At 50.1% G+C, this 15906-nt stretch overlaps 1 long non-coding RNA gene across 1 annotated transcript in view; it reads right to left on the bottom strand.

Moving 5' to 3' along the window:
• Positions 1-476: 476 nt before the first annotated feature.
• Positions 477-15906, bottom strand: part of LOC120380193 — a 40586-nt gene continuing 25156 nt past the window's right edge. Inside the window, exon 4 of the long non-coding RNA XR_005587646.1 lies at positions 477-499. This is a non-coding gene — a long non-coding RNA (uncharacterized LOC120380193). The remainder of the gene's footprint in view (positions 500-15906) is intronic.

Genomic DNA, 15906 nt, shown 5'->3' with positions numbered 1-15906 from the left:
CAGGAGCTCAACCGGAGCCGCGGGAAGAGGGGACCCGCCGCGGGACCGGGGAAGGGCGGCCCAGCGCTCCGCGCTGCTTGGGGCAGCCCGATTTCTAGAGCCGCCCCTGTTGCACAGTATCTACCTGCAAGGTGCCTGGCTCAGACTGATGCTATCCATCCCTTCCTGTCCTTAACTCCATTAACCGTCTGCAAATTCAAAATACACATCTTAGAGATGGGCAAACAGAGTAGCATATAAACCTCCCTTGCACTCAAAGGGAATCTCACCTGGGCATAGAAAATGTTTGGTTACCTTTGTTATTCTTTTGCACTTGGCTTTTCTTAGAACTCCCCCGGATGTCCATGTGGCCTCATCTGCACTTGGAGGCATGATTCACCACCGGTGCAACTGCAGTGCAGGACTGTCCCTAGTCCTGTCTGACGGGGTCATCTGTGGCACTCTGCCTAAGCCCTGAGCTGCTTCAGCCAGCAGCGTGGGGTGGTTGGAACTGGTCTCCCTAGCAGGACACAGGACGGGGAAGAGTTTCTTACTAATGGTTTTAAATGATAACATGACTATCAGTTGGGATCGGCACTACAGCATAAACCACAATGGGATTAGCAATAGGAGTCTGCTAAATGAGGACATCCCCCCGCCAAGTTCCTCTTTGTGAGCTGGGGAGCTGAAATAATTATCCAATACCCTGTGTTCTGTACAGCTTCCTAAGAAACCCCTGTGTCAGTGCTGGTCCAAAGGCAGAGAGCAAGTCCTGTTGTAGCTGGATGCTTGTAACATTGACGGTTATAGATTTTCAGCCACCGAGTTGTACGTCCCCTCTGTTACCACTCACCTTCATTGAGCATAACTATTCCTAGACGTGCGGCAGCAGCCCTGCTTCTGGAGGCACAAGGGCGCACGCCAGGAGGTTTGCGCTGTGTTCACCGCACATTCGGTGCCGCAACAAAAACCCTTGATGAGGTCTTAAAAGCAATATGTTGCCATACTCTGGGAATTCGTGTGCTGCTGCCGCAGCCCCGCAATCACAGGTTGCAGACAGAGCCACATGCAAGGCTGCATTTTCCCAGAGTAGGACAGTCCCAGAGGTACCTAGGCTCAGCCAACCTGCATGTCTGGGATTCGTTGGCCACTGACCATCAGTCACCACCCGTCAAGTTCCAGTTATGGGATGGAGACCCAGAGTGACGGATAAAAGGTTAATAACAGAATAGGGAGGGTAGAATTCCAGGCTGCTGGTCTAGTGTGAGGATATTTCCTTTGCTCCCCGTTTTATGATTCTGCATTTCTCATGGACACTCTTAACAATAGAACATAGGAGGTTAGTGCCCTGCGTGAAATGGCACTGGTCAGCTCTGAGCTTCAGTTCAGAGCATGGAGGCTGCAGGAGCCAACAGGGACGGGGTCACGGGGATCTTGTGTTTGCAGAAGAGCCATAAAGAAAGTAGGAACAAGTCCATGCAGTGAGTGTTCCAAAGCAGCAGAATGCCAGGCTGAATCCTGAAATCAGTGGGGAGCCAGTGGAAGGGTGAGAAGATGAGTTGATGCTTTATTTAAATAAGACTGTTGATGTCATTAGCAAAGCATCCCAAATTTGCCCCTGTTGTATTTTAATTGCACTGTTTCTCTCAAAGTCCATATTGCCGTCTTTTGGGGTGACTCTGGTGGTGCTGATGCATGGAGTAGCCTTGCCCAGCCTTGTATGCATGATATGGGTGGGGCAAAAGCCCTTGGCTGGCTCTGGCCCAGCCTGGATCTATTCTGTGTCTGTGCCAAGGCTTTTCTTTAAACCCATTGTGATTCCTGATTGCTAACGTGTTGACTGATTAATGGCCACAAAGTAATCCATTCTCAAGCCTATGCACTAAGTGGCAATCGATTGATTTCTGCCCCGGAGCTTTCTGCACATCCCAGAGTGGTTGCATTTGAATGCTGGGTCTCTCCTGAATTGGTCCATGCAAAACAAAGATGCTCCCTGGCTATCCTGGCCCTCCCTCATTGGGTTCCCAATTCAGAGCCGAATGAATTCATGGTGGACCCCCCAACCCCACTCCTCCCAGCAGCAGGGAGAGGAGAGGAGGGGAGAGACTGAGGAATGCCAAATTTTCCAAAGCACAAATACCATCCCTCCTGGCCCTTTCATCAGTTCTGATTTACCTTTAAAGATGGGCTGGTCTCCTGTCGGAGGGAATATTTGCTTATTTATTGGCCCTAAAATGCACCTCATTTTCCATGCTGCACCACAGAGATCAACATTTGTGTCCTTTAGCACAGAAGTTCCCAACTTTTTTCTTTCTGAGGCCCGTCTAATATGCTATAAAAACTCTGTGGACCACCTGTGCCGCCACAACTGATTTTCTGCATATAAAAGCCAGAGCCGGTGCTAGGGGGGCAGAAAGCAGGGCAATTGCCTGGGGCCCCACACCACAGGGGCCCCCGCGAAGCTAAGTTGTTCAGGTTTCCACTTCAGCCCCAGGTGGCTGAGCTCAGGGCCCCAGGTTTCAGCTCTGTACAGCAGGGCTTTGGCTCTCTGCCCTGGGCTCCAATGAGTCTAATACTGGCCATGCTTGGTGGACCCTCTGAAACCTGCTTGCAGCCCCCAGGGGCCCCAGACCCCTGGTGGAGAACTGCTGCTTTAGCGGATCACCCAAAGCACCAGCCTTTTGCAGGTTTTACCATTTGGGAGATAATGACCTTAAACCTGAATCCCTCATGACCATGTGCAAATGTCCCGTAGGCATCAAATTACTGACACCTTGGTTTATGGTTGCATAAGCTCTCACGGTGCCTCTTCTGGAGCAGGACTGTCTTGAGGCCTTCCGTTTTCTCCAGGGTTCCTGCCTAGCATCGCCAAAATATTCAGTAGCAGGGGGCATCTCTTAAAGAGACAACAGCTTAGCTGATGGGCCTAGAATCTAGCTGATGGTATTACTCTAATCTGAGTCTGGTTGGTTTAAATAGTCCCATGGTGATGAAACATTTCAGTTCTACCCCACCCCTCTCAACATTTACTGGATTCTCTTGTCTTTGCCCAAATGTACCTTCATCCCAACTGGTGCCTCACTCTTCAGACGTGCAAATTACTGTTCCTGGAAAGGTTTAGTCATGGCTGTGAGGCACGGCAGTGGGACAGTGGCACCTCTAGGTATCTGGTTCAGATCTGAGCTCAGTTGGAAGTGACCCAACATTATTACCAGCTGGAGGCTTCTTGGCACACGTTGATGGGCTAGGTTCTGTTTCTGGGCGGAGGAGGGGAGCCCATCATCATTATTGGTGGCACTGTTGTTGGCAGTCTCAGGAGACAGACCAAGGACCGAATGAGCCGTGGAGTCTGTCACCCTCTCGCTCCTCGATACGTTACCGCCAGGTCAGGGCTGAGACACACAGGTGGGACAGCAGGGACAAGGGGAGCTTGGGTTGCTGCTGTCTGCATTGTACCTGATCTGTGGATAGTTATAGCCCTGCAATGGAGAACTGAGTGCTGTGGGCCTGATTCAGGCGTGCCATATGGAAACAGACCATGGTGAATTCCCCCTTCAGGAGGCCTTGGCATGGGGTGTGTTTCAGGGTCAGAAGCGGGAATGGCTGGAAGTTCGTACTCCCTGGCCATGCTGTGCCGCTGCAGTATTCTAGAGCAGCGGTTCTCAAACTAGGGCTGCCACTTGTTCAGGGAAAGCCCCTGGCGGGCCGGGCCAGTTTATTTTCCTGCCGCATCCGCAGGTTCGGCCAATTGCAGCTCCTACTGGCCGCGGTTCACTGCTCCAGGCAATGGGGGTTGCAGGAAGGGCGGCCAGCACATCCCTCGGCCCGTGCTGCTTCCTGATGCCCCCATTGGCCTAAAGCGGCGAACCATGGCCAGTGGGAGCAGCAATCGGCCGAACCTGCAGACGCGGCAGGTAAACAAACCAGCCCGGCCCGCCAGTGGCTTTCCCTGTACAGGCGGCAGCCCTAGTTTGAGAACCACTGTTCTAGAGGGCCTTGGCAGCATGGATGCAAATTAGGGCAGGCTTTATTGGCTGACCTGACCAGGGTCAAGAGCCAAGCCACACCCCTATGGGAGAAGGCGCCAGCTGCCTCCCCTCTGTCCCTGCACCAGCCAAGAAGTGAATTTGGGCCTGTGAGCTTTTGCACTAGGTCAGAGTGCAGCTACTTTGCAAAAGGCTCTTCTGCAATGGCGAGGAGGTTAGGAAAATCCAACGCCTCTCACCTGCTCCCTGGGCTGAGGCTCTTGCGGCTGTGCAGTAAAGTGTGAAGCGACACTGGCTGCGAAAAGATCACCTCAGTGGGGCGAGGTTGTTCGCCCGTGGAAGGCAACATGTCTGGGTCCAAGCTGTAGCTCTGAGGAGCCCGTCTTCAGCGGGTCACCTGTCTGTGTCCCATTGCTCATCCATGGCACAAGTATCTCCTGGAATGCAGCTCCCTCTTCCTCAGCACCCCTCCCCGCATTCATTAAGCTCTCCTCCTACCAAGCGGAGGAGGGGCCCACACTTTATGCCCAGATCAGATCCCCTCTAACCCCCAAATGGGTGAGGCCACAGGCCAGGCCCAGAAGCACCCATGGAGCACTACAGTTCTTCCCTGGCAGAACAAGCTGTTGTTTTCCTTCAGACATTTGAATTGTCAGTGTTGTTCCTGTTCTAATATGCTATAAAAACTCTGTGGACCACCTGTGCCGCCACCTCTGCTTCGGGGGTGGGGGGTAGGGATTTTCTAGTCAGTTTGACATAGCAGTTTAGAGAGGGGGTGTTTTGTTTCTTACGCTATTTGGAGGTGTAGGTTGTGCAGAGACACTGAGGGTGAAATCCTCTCCTTTGTGGTGCGCTAGCCAGGCCTGGGCACCAGTTAATTCCCACTACATAGGGAGCTTAACTGATGCCCAAGCTTTGTCTGGAGCATTGCAGTAGAGGGGGTTTTCACAAGAGCCCAAGATCCTTTCTAGTTGCGGACGTCAGTGGAGTTACCCCAGCTTTGAATTAGGCTCTGATTCTCCTGTTTTCACCCTGAAAGCCCAACTCCTCCTCTTGCTGCTTTTCAGAGCAGAAATCTTTGCATGAGCAGCCACATCCTGGGGTTGCTCCCAGACAGATTCTTTCAAGATCACTTACATTGCATCCTTCAGGGCCAATGCCTTTCAGCCTGCACTATGCCTCTGAGTGAGACCTAACCCGCGATTATCTTAGCTGTCTCCCCTCCCTTGATCCCTGCTTGATCCTCTTGCTCTGGCTGCTGGCCTCCTGCTCACGTCCTTTACTCTGGATGTGTACTTTTACTTTTGTACTTTTGGTGCTGAAGGCTTTATGTTGGAGTGTGGTATGTAACCTATCATTTAAATCAGCTTCTGTACCAGATGACTGGCAGATAGCTAATGGGACCACAATTTTTTTTTAAGGCTCCAGAGGCAATCCCGGCAATTACAGGCCAGTAAACCTAACTTCAATACCAGGCAAATTTGTTGAAACTATAGTAAAGAACATATTTATCAGACACACAGATAAACACAATATGATGGGGAAGAGTCAACGTGCTTTTGTAAAGGGAAATCATGCCTCACTAATCTATTAGAATTATTTCAGGGGCTCAACAAGCATGTGGACAAGGGGGATCCAGTGAATATAGTGTACTTAGATTTTCAGAAAGCCTTTGACAAGGTCCCTCACCAAAGGCTCTTAAGCAAAGTAAGCTGTCATAGGATAAGAGGGAAGGTCCTCTCATGGATCAGTAACTGATTAAAAGATAAGAAACAGAGGGTAGGAATAAATGGTCAGTTTTCAGAATGGAGAGAGGTAAATAGCGGTGTTCTCCAGGGGTCTGTACTGGGACCAGTACTGTTCAACCTATTCATAAATGATCTGGAAAAGGGGTAAACAGTGAGGTGGCAAAATTTGCAGATGATACTAAATTACTCAAGATAGTTAAGTCCAAAGCTGACTGCAAAGAGTTACAAAGGGATCTCACAAAACAATGTGACTGGGCAACAAAATGACAGATGAAATTCAATGTTGATAAATGCAAAGTAATGCACACTGGAAAACATAATCCCAACTATACATACAAAATGATGGGGTCTAAATTTGTTACCACTCAAGAAAAGATCTTGGAGTAATTGTGGATAGTTCTCTGAAAACATCCTCTCAACGTGCAGAGGGAGTCAAAAAAGCTAACAATGTTAGGAACCGTTAGGAAAGGGATAGATAATAAGACAGAAAATATCATAATGCCTCATTATAAATCCACGGTATGCCCACACCTTGAATACTGTATGCAGTTCTGGTTGCCCAGTCTCAAAAAATATATATTGGGATTGGAAAAGGTACAGAGAAGGGTAATAAAAATGATGAGGGGTATGGAACAGCTTTCATATGAGGAGAGATTGAAAAGACTGGGACTTTTCAGCTTGGAAAAGAGGTGACTGAGGAGGGATATTATGTAGGTCTATGAAATCTTGACTGGTGTGAACAAAGTGAATAAGGAAATGTTATTTACTCCTTCATGTAACACAAGAACTAGGGGTCACCCAATGAAATTAATAGGCAGCAGGACTAAAACAAACAAAACAATGGTCAACCTGTGGAACTCTTTGCCCAGGGATGTTGTGAAGGCCAAAACTATAACGTAGTTCAAAAAAGAACTAGATACGATAATTGAGGATAGGTCCATCAATGGCTATTGGCAAAGATGGTCAGGGATGCAACACCATGCTTTGAGTTTGCCAGAAGTTGGGGGTTTACAACAGAGGATGGATCACTCAATGACTACCTGTTCTGTTCATTCCCTGTGAAGCACCTGGCACTGGCCACTGTCAGAAGACAGGATATTGGGCTACATGGACTATTGGTCTCACCCAGTATGGCCATTCTTATGAGAGTCTCCACCATCGCCTTTGCTGATAAGAGCTGAGATTACTTGACACTCACTAGGCTGCACACGGTTCCCATCTATGCCTCTCTGATACTCCATTGCTCAGGGATTACTCTGGATTACTCTGGATTTATACTGGAGAAACTGGGAGTAGAATCTGTCCCGTTCTTGTGCCAGATACGGGACATCCATTGCCACCCAGCTCCCAGGAGTTCAGGAGGCCTCGCAGGGTATATCTACACTGCAATTAGACACCCATGGCTGGCCCATGCCATGTGACTCACACTTCCAGGGCTCAGCCTAAGGGACTGTTTAATTGCAGCAGAGACGTTCCGACTTTAGGACCCCACGAGGTGGGAGGATCCCAGAGCTCAGGTTGCAGTCCGAGCCTGAACATCTACACCACAATCAAACAGCCCTTAGCCCGAGCCAGAGTCAGCTGGCACAGGCCAGCCGTGGGTGGGTAACTGCAGTGTAGACAGACCCAAAGGCCCTATCTTGACAGCAGTCCTTTCCCTAAATATCTGTCAATATCATATTGCCTGTCTCCAGCTTCAGCTGAGTTGCATTTGGCACATCTCAAGGTATGTCTATTCTACAAGCATGATGGGTGACTGCAGCTCAGGTGGACGTACCTGAGCTAGCTTTAATCTAGTTAGCTTGGGTGCAGACCAGTGAAGTCACAGCAGCGAAGCCACGTGAATAATTACTCAAGCTTCTGGGTGGGCTTGTACAGCCTGCACTGAGGCACGTGACTCCCCCAGATACCAGTCCCCAAGCTAGTTAGATTAAAGCCAGCTTGGGTATGTGTACACGACCTGCAGTCATACCTCATGGCTGTGGTGTAGCCATATCAGGTCACACAGTAAAAGGGTCTTGAGGATGCAGTTCTCCAGTCGTGGGGTGGAGAGCCTGGACATTTCCACTGGTTTCCTGCTCTCTCCTGCACACAGTGGGGCTTTCGATGGAGTTCTATAGCACAGCCTGTGGCATAGAGGAGTCAATTCTCAGCTCTGGCTGAGATCTGCTAGATCAGGAGTCTCAAACTCAAATGACCATGAGGGCCACATGAGGACTAGTACATTGGCCCGAGGGACACATTACTGACATCTCCCCCTGCTGCCCTCGGCCCCGCCCCCACTCCACCCCTTCCATGAGGCCTTGCCCCCTGCCCCACCCCTTCCCACCCCTTCCCCGCCCCCATTCCAACTCCCTGCCCCCAGGGGGTGTAGGAGGGGTGTGGGGTGTGGCAGGGGCTCAGGGCAGGGAGTTGGGGTGTGGGGTGCAGGAGGGATGAGGGGTGTGGCAGGGGGTTGGGGTGCAGGAGGGGTGCAGCAGGAGGTTGGGGTGCAGGAGGGGTGTGGCAGGGGGTTGGGGTGCAGGAGGAGTGCGGCAGGGGGCTCAGGGCAGTGGGTTGGGGTGCAGGAGGGGTGTGGCAGGGGGTCGGGGTGCAGGGTGCGGCAAGGGGCTCAGGGTAGGGGATTCGACTGCAGGAGGGGCTCGGGGGGCGGGATCTGGCCCAGCGCGCACTGGGAGCACGGAGCCCCCCTGCTGCTCTGGGAAGTGGCTGGAACGTGGGGGAGCAAGGGCACAGGAGTGTGTGTTGCTGTTGCTTCAGGCACCGCCCCCAGTATCTCCCATTGGCTGGAACGGGGAACCGCGGCCAATGGGAGCTGCTGGGGGCGGTGCCTGAAGCAATATCAACACACGCCCCTGCGCCTCTCTTCCCCCACGTTCTTTCCGCTTCCCAGAGCAGCGCGGGAGCAGGAGGGGCAGGCAGGGAGGCCTACCCCCGGTGCACGCCAGGCCAGAGCCGCTCTAGGTAAACACTGGGGTGTGGTGGGCGGGCTATGAGGAGCTCGTAGGCCGCAGACAATAACTTCACGGGCCGCGTGTTTGAGAGCCCTGTGCTAGATGCCGTGTGTGTGGTGGTAGTTTTTAAGGGAGTCAGATACAGCTGTCTGATCGTCTACTGGGCTTCTGCCGTCCTGCAGCCTGTCAGACAACTGGGGCCTGGCTGGGACACAGCTTCCTCGCCTTGACCCTGAGGCACCCCCATTTCTGCTCCCTTTGCACTGCTTGCGTCTCCCAAATGGAATGGAGTGGGCCAGTAAATCTGGCCCTGGGTGTTCCCTGGAAGAATGTAAGCCGCAGAGGCATCACACTGCACACACAAGGCACGAGAAAGCACTGAGGAATGCGTCTGACTTGAAGTTTAACAGCCAGTCTTGCAGTTTTGCCCCCCTAAGAGATTTGGTGATTAGAGAGAGGCTGGCGGCAGGGGGGCAGAGATGGGGAGGTATGTGAGTGTTTGCTGAAAGACTGCGATTTAATTCTGGAAAAAGCCACAGGAACCTGCCAAGCGGAAGAGGCAAAATTACAAAGGCAGCCTCTGAATACAGAGGATGCCAGGGTAATAGGAGTCTTACAAATACCTAAGACAGTCAAGAAAGCATGCGTGAGTTACTGCACCGCGTGCACACCGGATGCATAGAAAAGGAAGAGGCGTATTGAACACAGTCAGTGCAAAGAAGAGTCCGCGGCCAGTCTAGACAAGGTCGGGGACTGGAGGAGTGAATAATGCATAGAGGCACTGTCCAGCATCCAGGCATCAGTGCAGAATTTGCCGCTGCTTGTAACCATTTGTTCCCCAAGGTAGACAAAACAAACTGGTGAGTGGCATGAAGAAATCCAGGCTAGTTGCAGTGATGTGCATGGAATCCAGGCATCACCTGCAAACAGTGGTCTGTTGCATTTAAAAGGGATGGCACACAAGTTGCAGACAAGGGTGCTGAAATCCACAAAGTCCCAGCATGACTCTGGTGCAACCTGACAAAGAGAGCGCTGCTGGTGAAGCGGACAAAGGCCTCCATGTTTACACTGTGGGCAGATGCAATCTCACTCCGACACACAATAAGCAGAGAAGCAGACATACCTTTGTTATTGTTACAAGGACAGAACACCTATTTGGGTCCTGGAGACAAGCCAAGGGTTGGATCTGCTAGGCAAGTGCTTTGCTATACAGCAGGGGTAGGCAACCTATGGCACGTGTGCTGAAGGCGGCATGCGAGCTGATTTTCAGTGGCACTCAGGCTGCCCGGGTCCTGGACATTGGTCCGGGGGGGCTCTGCATTTTAATTTAATTTTAAATGAAGCTTCTTAAATTTTTTAAAAACCTTATTTACTTTACATACAACAATAGTTTAGTTATATATTATAGACTTATAGAAAGAGACCTTCTAAAAATGTTAAAATGTATTACTGGCACGCGAAACCTTAAATTAGAGTGAATAAATGAAGACTCGGCACAGCACTTCCAAAAGGTTGCCGACCCCTGCTATACAGCAAGATCTGACAAAGATCGTCACAACTTCACTAGAGAAATATGAGGATGTGTTGAAAGGGCTGGAAGGCTACCACTGACATAGACAACAAACTTAAAGGGAGGGTGCACTGTCTAGCATACGTGCATCTTGAGGGAAACCTGTGGGCCTGAGGGGCAGACTGAGGAAAAAACAGTGATGGCTCACATCAAAGTATATCTACATACCGGAGGCAAAGCTTTGGCAATACTGGAGCTCCAGGGGGAGCATGAAAACTTCTGGACAAAGTTGTTCTGAACTTTCGAGACTACTTTGATCCAGGAAGGAATGTGACTTGGGAAAGACACATTGTCTTTACAAGAAACCAAGGGCCAGGTGAGCCAGTTGATCATTAAGGGACAGATGCATGAATTCGGTCAGTTAACCGAGGGAGAATTTATTTGTGGAGGTATAACTGATAGCCAGGCTGGTGTCCTCATGCTAAAGCCAAGTGAGAAATGACTTGACGTTGCAAAGAGCAAATTGGTATTTGCAGGGCCAGTGAAAATTGTACTTCCCAAGTGAGTGTGTCACCAAGGAGTGAAAGAACAGAAGTGTGTCTAATTAAAAATGCATGCAAGAAAATACAATTCAAGCTGTGGGATGTCATGCCTGCAATGAAAGCAACCATTTTGCAACCTGATCTGAAAAGAGCCCTAGTGGATTCAAGGGGTCAGCTATTAACATTGGTAAAGCATTTGAACACACCTTTACAGTGCATTGCAAGGATCACCAGTTCAGAGCCTCACGCGTAGGACAACAACCTCAGCCCCGGTATCCAACAAATATCTTCAGCCAAAGACAACTAACCCTGAAGTAGTTACTAAACAGCTGTGTGCTAGGACAGTGCAGAAACACGAGCAAACATACCAAAGGGTTACCCCTATTGCAAGGAAGACAGTGTTGGGTTCCAAGAGAGAGTGATTGATAACCTGCCAAGATACCAGTGCTGCCCTCTGCACCACGGGGCACCTCATAACCACCAGGAGGGTCAGGCCTACAGGAGGAACAGAGCATCTTCACAATGCCAAGGAGGACACTGCTCTCTGTTTCTGCAGGACATCCAGAATGGAGCAGACAGTGCACATGCCCAAGCAATAACTGACCAGAAAAAACACCGGGACCAGCAAATACAGCATCTAGGTGGCAGAGCCTCCTCAGTGGTTGAACAGGAAGTGTTGTGGGAACACTCACCGGCGCGACTGTGTGTTATGCCTTGACAGGCACAGATCAAAGCCATAGCCTAGGAGTATTCGTACCTGCTCACCTCCTTTGTGGCTTTCTGCTTACATGGGTCTACTTGAACTAAACAACAGAGCTTGCTGTGAAGCTCCTTAGTCTTTAAAGGTGATCTGAAATGGAAAAAATAACACACTGGGCCTGATTCTGATCTCACACCAAGCTCCACTGATTTCTGTAGACTTGGTCCTGATTTACACTGTTGCGAGATCAGAACTGGGCTCATTGACTCTGTGTCCTGGCTTCTTTCTGATGTGAAAAGTGGCCTGGATTTTGTTTTAATTTGAATTAATTTTTTTGAAGAAAATTAACCATAGAAATATAGGAATACCAAGTCTTTTCTCTGTTTTTGCTGGAAGTCTCCCTAGAGGTCCAGAGAACTGGAGCAAGAACTTTCTCAGCCTTTCATTGAAAGTGAAGTAATATTGAATTTTCAACAGAGAGCTTTTCTCCTAACTGTTGGTTGGTTGTTGGAGTTAACTAGTATTAGCAAAAAGCAAAGAGTTGTAAACACTGACCTGAATGTCCAAGAGGAGTTAGGTGTCTAGGTTTTAGGACCACTGTGATGTGCAGAACTCCCACTGAATCCTGTAGGCACCTAAATTCACTCAGTGCCTGGTAGGCGTGCTCAGAGGGAAGAGGAATCTGGTGGTTAGAGCACTCACCCAGGATGTGAGAGGCCCAGGACCCAGTCCTCCTTCTCCAGTAACTCTAACTATTTATCCAGGGTGCAACAACTTCAATGGGAAAGGCTGCAGGAGCAATATCCCATAGCCCAGTGGTTAGAGCACTCACCTGAGAGGTGGCAAATCCCTGTTCAAATCCCTTCTCTTCAGGCAGAGGGGAGACTTGAACCAGGGGAGGGCTCTCCCACATTCCAGATCAGAACCCAAACCCCTGGGCTAAAATGTACAAAGGAGCTGCTGCTACTTGCGCAGGTGGTGTAAGCATATACTGCCAAGAGAGGGTTTGCAGCTAAGAATTGCAAGCAGAGATCAGGTTTCATTATGCAAGGCACTGCATTTAGCCGTATGGAGTGGAAATCCATCAACTTCATGAAAAAACTCGTACAGATACAGACAGACATCATCTTCCTTTCCAAATGCAAACAGATGGACATCATACCAAAAGGACTAAAGGTAAAAAATCCATTACAATCTACATATCACACAGACTATGCTGACAGATTGTGCCACACACTGTCAAAGAAACTGCGAAACCACCTGATCAACATCCTATACAGCAAACAGGGGAAGATTAAGACTGAACTCTCAAAACTAGACATTCTGATGAAAAACCAGCCTTCTACACAAACTTCCTCATGGACAAACTTTACAAAAACTAGACAAGCCATTTACAACACAAACTTTGCTTCTCTACAAAAGAAAAAGGACACTAAACTGTCTAAACTGCTACATGGCACAAGGAGCCACAACAGTAGCTCCCTTAACCCACCCAAAAATATTGTAAGCAGAGATCAGTGTCTCCCTGCAGCCCCAATTTAGGTGCCTGCTTCCAAGATGGGGATGGGACTTAGCGCACATCCCTGTCATCAGCATTTTCCATTGGCTAGCTTAGGTGGCTCCCAGCCTAGCATGCTGACTTTTGTGAATCGCAGTCTAGGGTCCCTCTCTCTCCCCATTCACTGTATAGGAGCTCAGGCACCTACAGGCTTTGAGAACTCCAGTGATTTGTTTCAGGTGCCTAACTCCTTTTGTGCATTCAGGCCAATCTGGCTAAAATCCCTTCCCCTCTCAAGCCATGTACACAGGGGCAAAAGAGTGCTTGTTTTCAAGTGAATAAGCTTAATTTAATACAGATACAGATTAACACCTTTTATATTGTTTGAGCGGGTCAGGTCATAGCCTAGATGCCAAAATTAAGCTCTGGGTATGTCTACACTCAAAATGCTATAGCAGCACAATAGCGCGTCAGTGTAGACGCTATCTACGCCAACGGGAAGTATTCTTTCATTGAGCAAACACTGTCTACACCGGGGGTTAGGTTGGCTTAATAACAGGGCCGCCCAGAGGATTCCGGGGGCCCGGGGTCTTCGGCAACGGGGGGCCCTTCCGTTCCGGGACCCGCCGCCGAAGTGCCCCGAAGACCCGCGGCGGGGCGCCCCCCCCCGCTGCCAAATTACCGCCAAAGCGGGACCCACCACCGAAGTGCAGCCCGGTCTTCGGCGGTAATTCGGCGGAGGGGGGCCCCCGGTCTTCGGGGCACTTCGGCAGCGGGTCCCGGAAGGGAAGAGCCCCCCACCGCCAAATTACCGCCGAAGACCAAGCTGAACTCGGCGGCGGGTCCCGCTCCGTCTTCGGTGGTAATTCGCCAGCGGGGGGTCCTTCTGCCCCGGAGCGGAAGGACCCGCCGCCGGCGAAGACCGGGAGCAGAAGAAGCTCCTGCGCCCGGCCCCGCAAGAGTTTTCCGGGCCCCCCGGAGCGAGTGAAGAACCCCGCTCCAGGGGCCCCGAAAAACTCTGGTGGGGGCCCCTGTGGGGTTCGGGGCCTGGGGCAAATTGCCCCTCTTGCCCCCCCCTCTGGGCGGCCCTGCTTAATAACACTGCTCTGAGGGGTGGATTTTTCACACCTCTGAGTGACAGAATTAAGCCAACTTAATTTTGTAGTGTAGACCAGGCCTGTGTCTAAATGAGTTTTAAGGGGGGGACGTTTCTTGAACTAAATTGGTTTTTAAAAGCACTTCTTTGGCTCATGTACACATGGCCTCAGATGATGAGTTTCACTTGCATGGGGCCTCTGAAGTTACAATCCTGTTAGCTTTCCAGTCATCCACAGAGTCTTCCAAGGGGGTGGGGGGGCAGGGGACTTGGGGAAGACCAGGCCTGAATTTTCAATGTGAAATTAGCAAGAAAAAGCACTTCCAAAACAAAAAAGAATTAAATGAAGTAAAAAAGAGGAACTAAAGATTACAAATAAAGGAAAAGCTATTTTAGGCCTATACAGAGGCCCTGCCTCAATTTTTTTTCCCTTTTGCAAATCACCTTGAATAATGGAGAAAGACTTGTCCATTGCCAAGAAATGTGCAGGGGAGACCTCGCTAGTTCCTGAATCCCTGACATGTTTCTTGCCATAGAAATCGGAGCGAGAAATATCCCTTGCTGCCAGTTTCTCTCATCATTTCTCAGCCCACCAGGCCCCAGTGTTAAGAGAGTCTGATAGAATCTAAATGCCTCGGACCGCTGACAGCGAGAGTGAGATATTTCTTAAACACAGGCAGAGATACTCTATGTGAGGCAACTGTTTGACTTTGATACTGCCTGCCACAAAGCTGCAGTCTGGCTATTGTAGTCTCTCCCTCAGTCACCAAGGAGGAGATAAAATCGGACTCGAGTGTCCTCCCATCAGTCTTGGGTTGATGGGAGGACAATCAACAGGAGGTCTCTGACTTAGCTTTCAGCCAGTCCTGCTCAGTTATGAGGGGTAGTCTGTTTCCTCTCTCCCTTCAGAGCACGTCAATGTTTCCCTCGCTGCCTTTCTGTTCTTGGGTTGATCGAGTTGCGTGAGTCCCTCCAGCCCCCTCTCAGTCCCGTTGTCTGGGATCAGTAGAAATAGATCATTGCTGGGAAGTCACCCAGGGAGATTTGGTACCCGCTGCGAGGAGAGTGGAATGTACGTGAGATAGAAGGGAGCATTTGGGAGATGAGTTCAGGAACAGGGAGGGAGTGTTGTCTAGTGGGTAGAGCATGCGACTGGTCACCAGACCGCCTGGGTTCTATTCCCAGCTTTGCCACCAACTCACAGTGTAGCTTGGGAAAAGTCACCTACCTTCTTTGGGCCTGACTGGGTCAACTGAGGATAATAATCCCTCCTCCCTCACAGTCCCTTCACTCCACATCTGCCCCTTCCACACTGCCCTGTCCCTCTGTTCATTCCATTTAGCTGATGCCTGTGAACTAAACCCAATCAAAAATAAATGAATAAATAATGGAGCATTTGCTGCCGTCCCACTGTTCACTCTGCTTGTGTGTTCTACTCCCATCCTGTGTCTGGCTTATCTATATAGATTGAAAGCACTATGGGTCAGGGCCAACTACCATTCTGTGTTTGTACTGCACCCAGCACAATGGGCCCCCCTTCTTGGTTGGCCTTTGGGCACTACCATAAAAAAGATGAATAATAAAAATAATGGGCTCACAGGATATTACTGGGCTTCATAAATGAGAGCCAGATTTCCAGAAGAGCGCAACACGTTGGATGCATATTGGGTGCTGAGCTCTTTTGGAAATCTGGCCGTTAATGTGTGTTGTTGCACTACATAACTAGAGAATTATGGGCACATGACTGGGGCATATCTGCCATAGGGTTTTATACTGCTGCCCAAGTATCTGAGCGCTTTCCAAGTAAAATCAATGGCAACAGCAAAGTCCTGAGTGGACTTCATGCAGTCTCTGGCTGTTCTCTCTTTTTTGCATCAAATTTCTGCCTGGAGT

The sequence above is a fragment of the Mauremys reevesii genome, linkage group 13, assembly GCF_016161935.1.
Source record: "Mauremys reevesii isolate NIE-2019 linkage group 13, ASM1616193v1, whole genome shotgun sequence".
Classification (NCBI taxonomy): Eukaryota; Metazoa; Chordata; order Testudines; family Geoemydidae; genus Mauremys; species Mauremys reevesii.
This window is presented reverse-complemented; position numbering and strand designations above follow the sequence as displayed.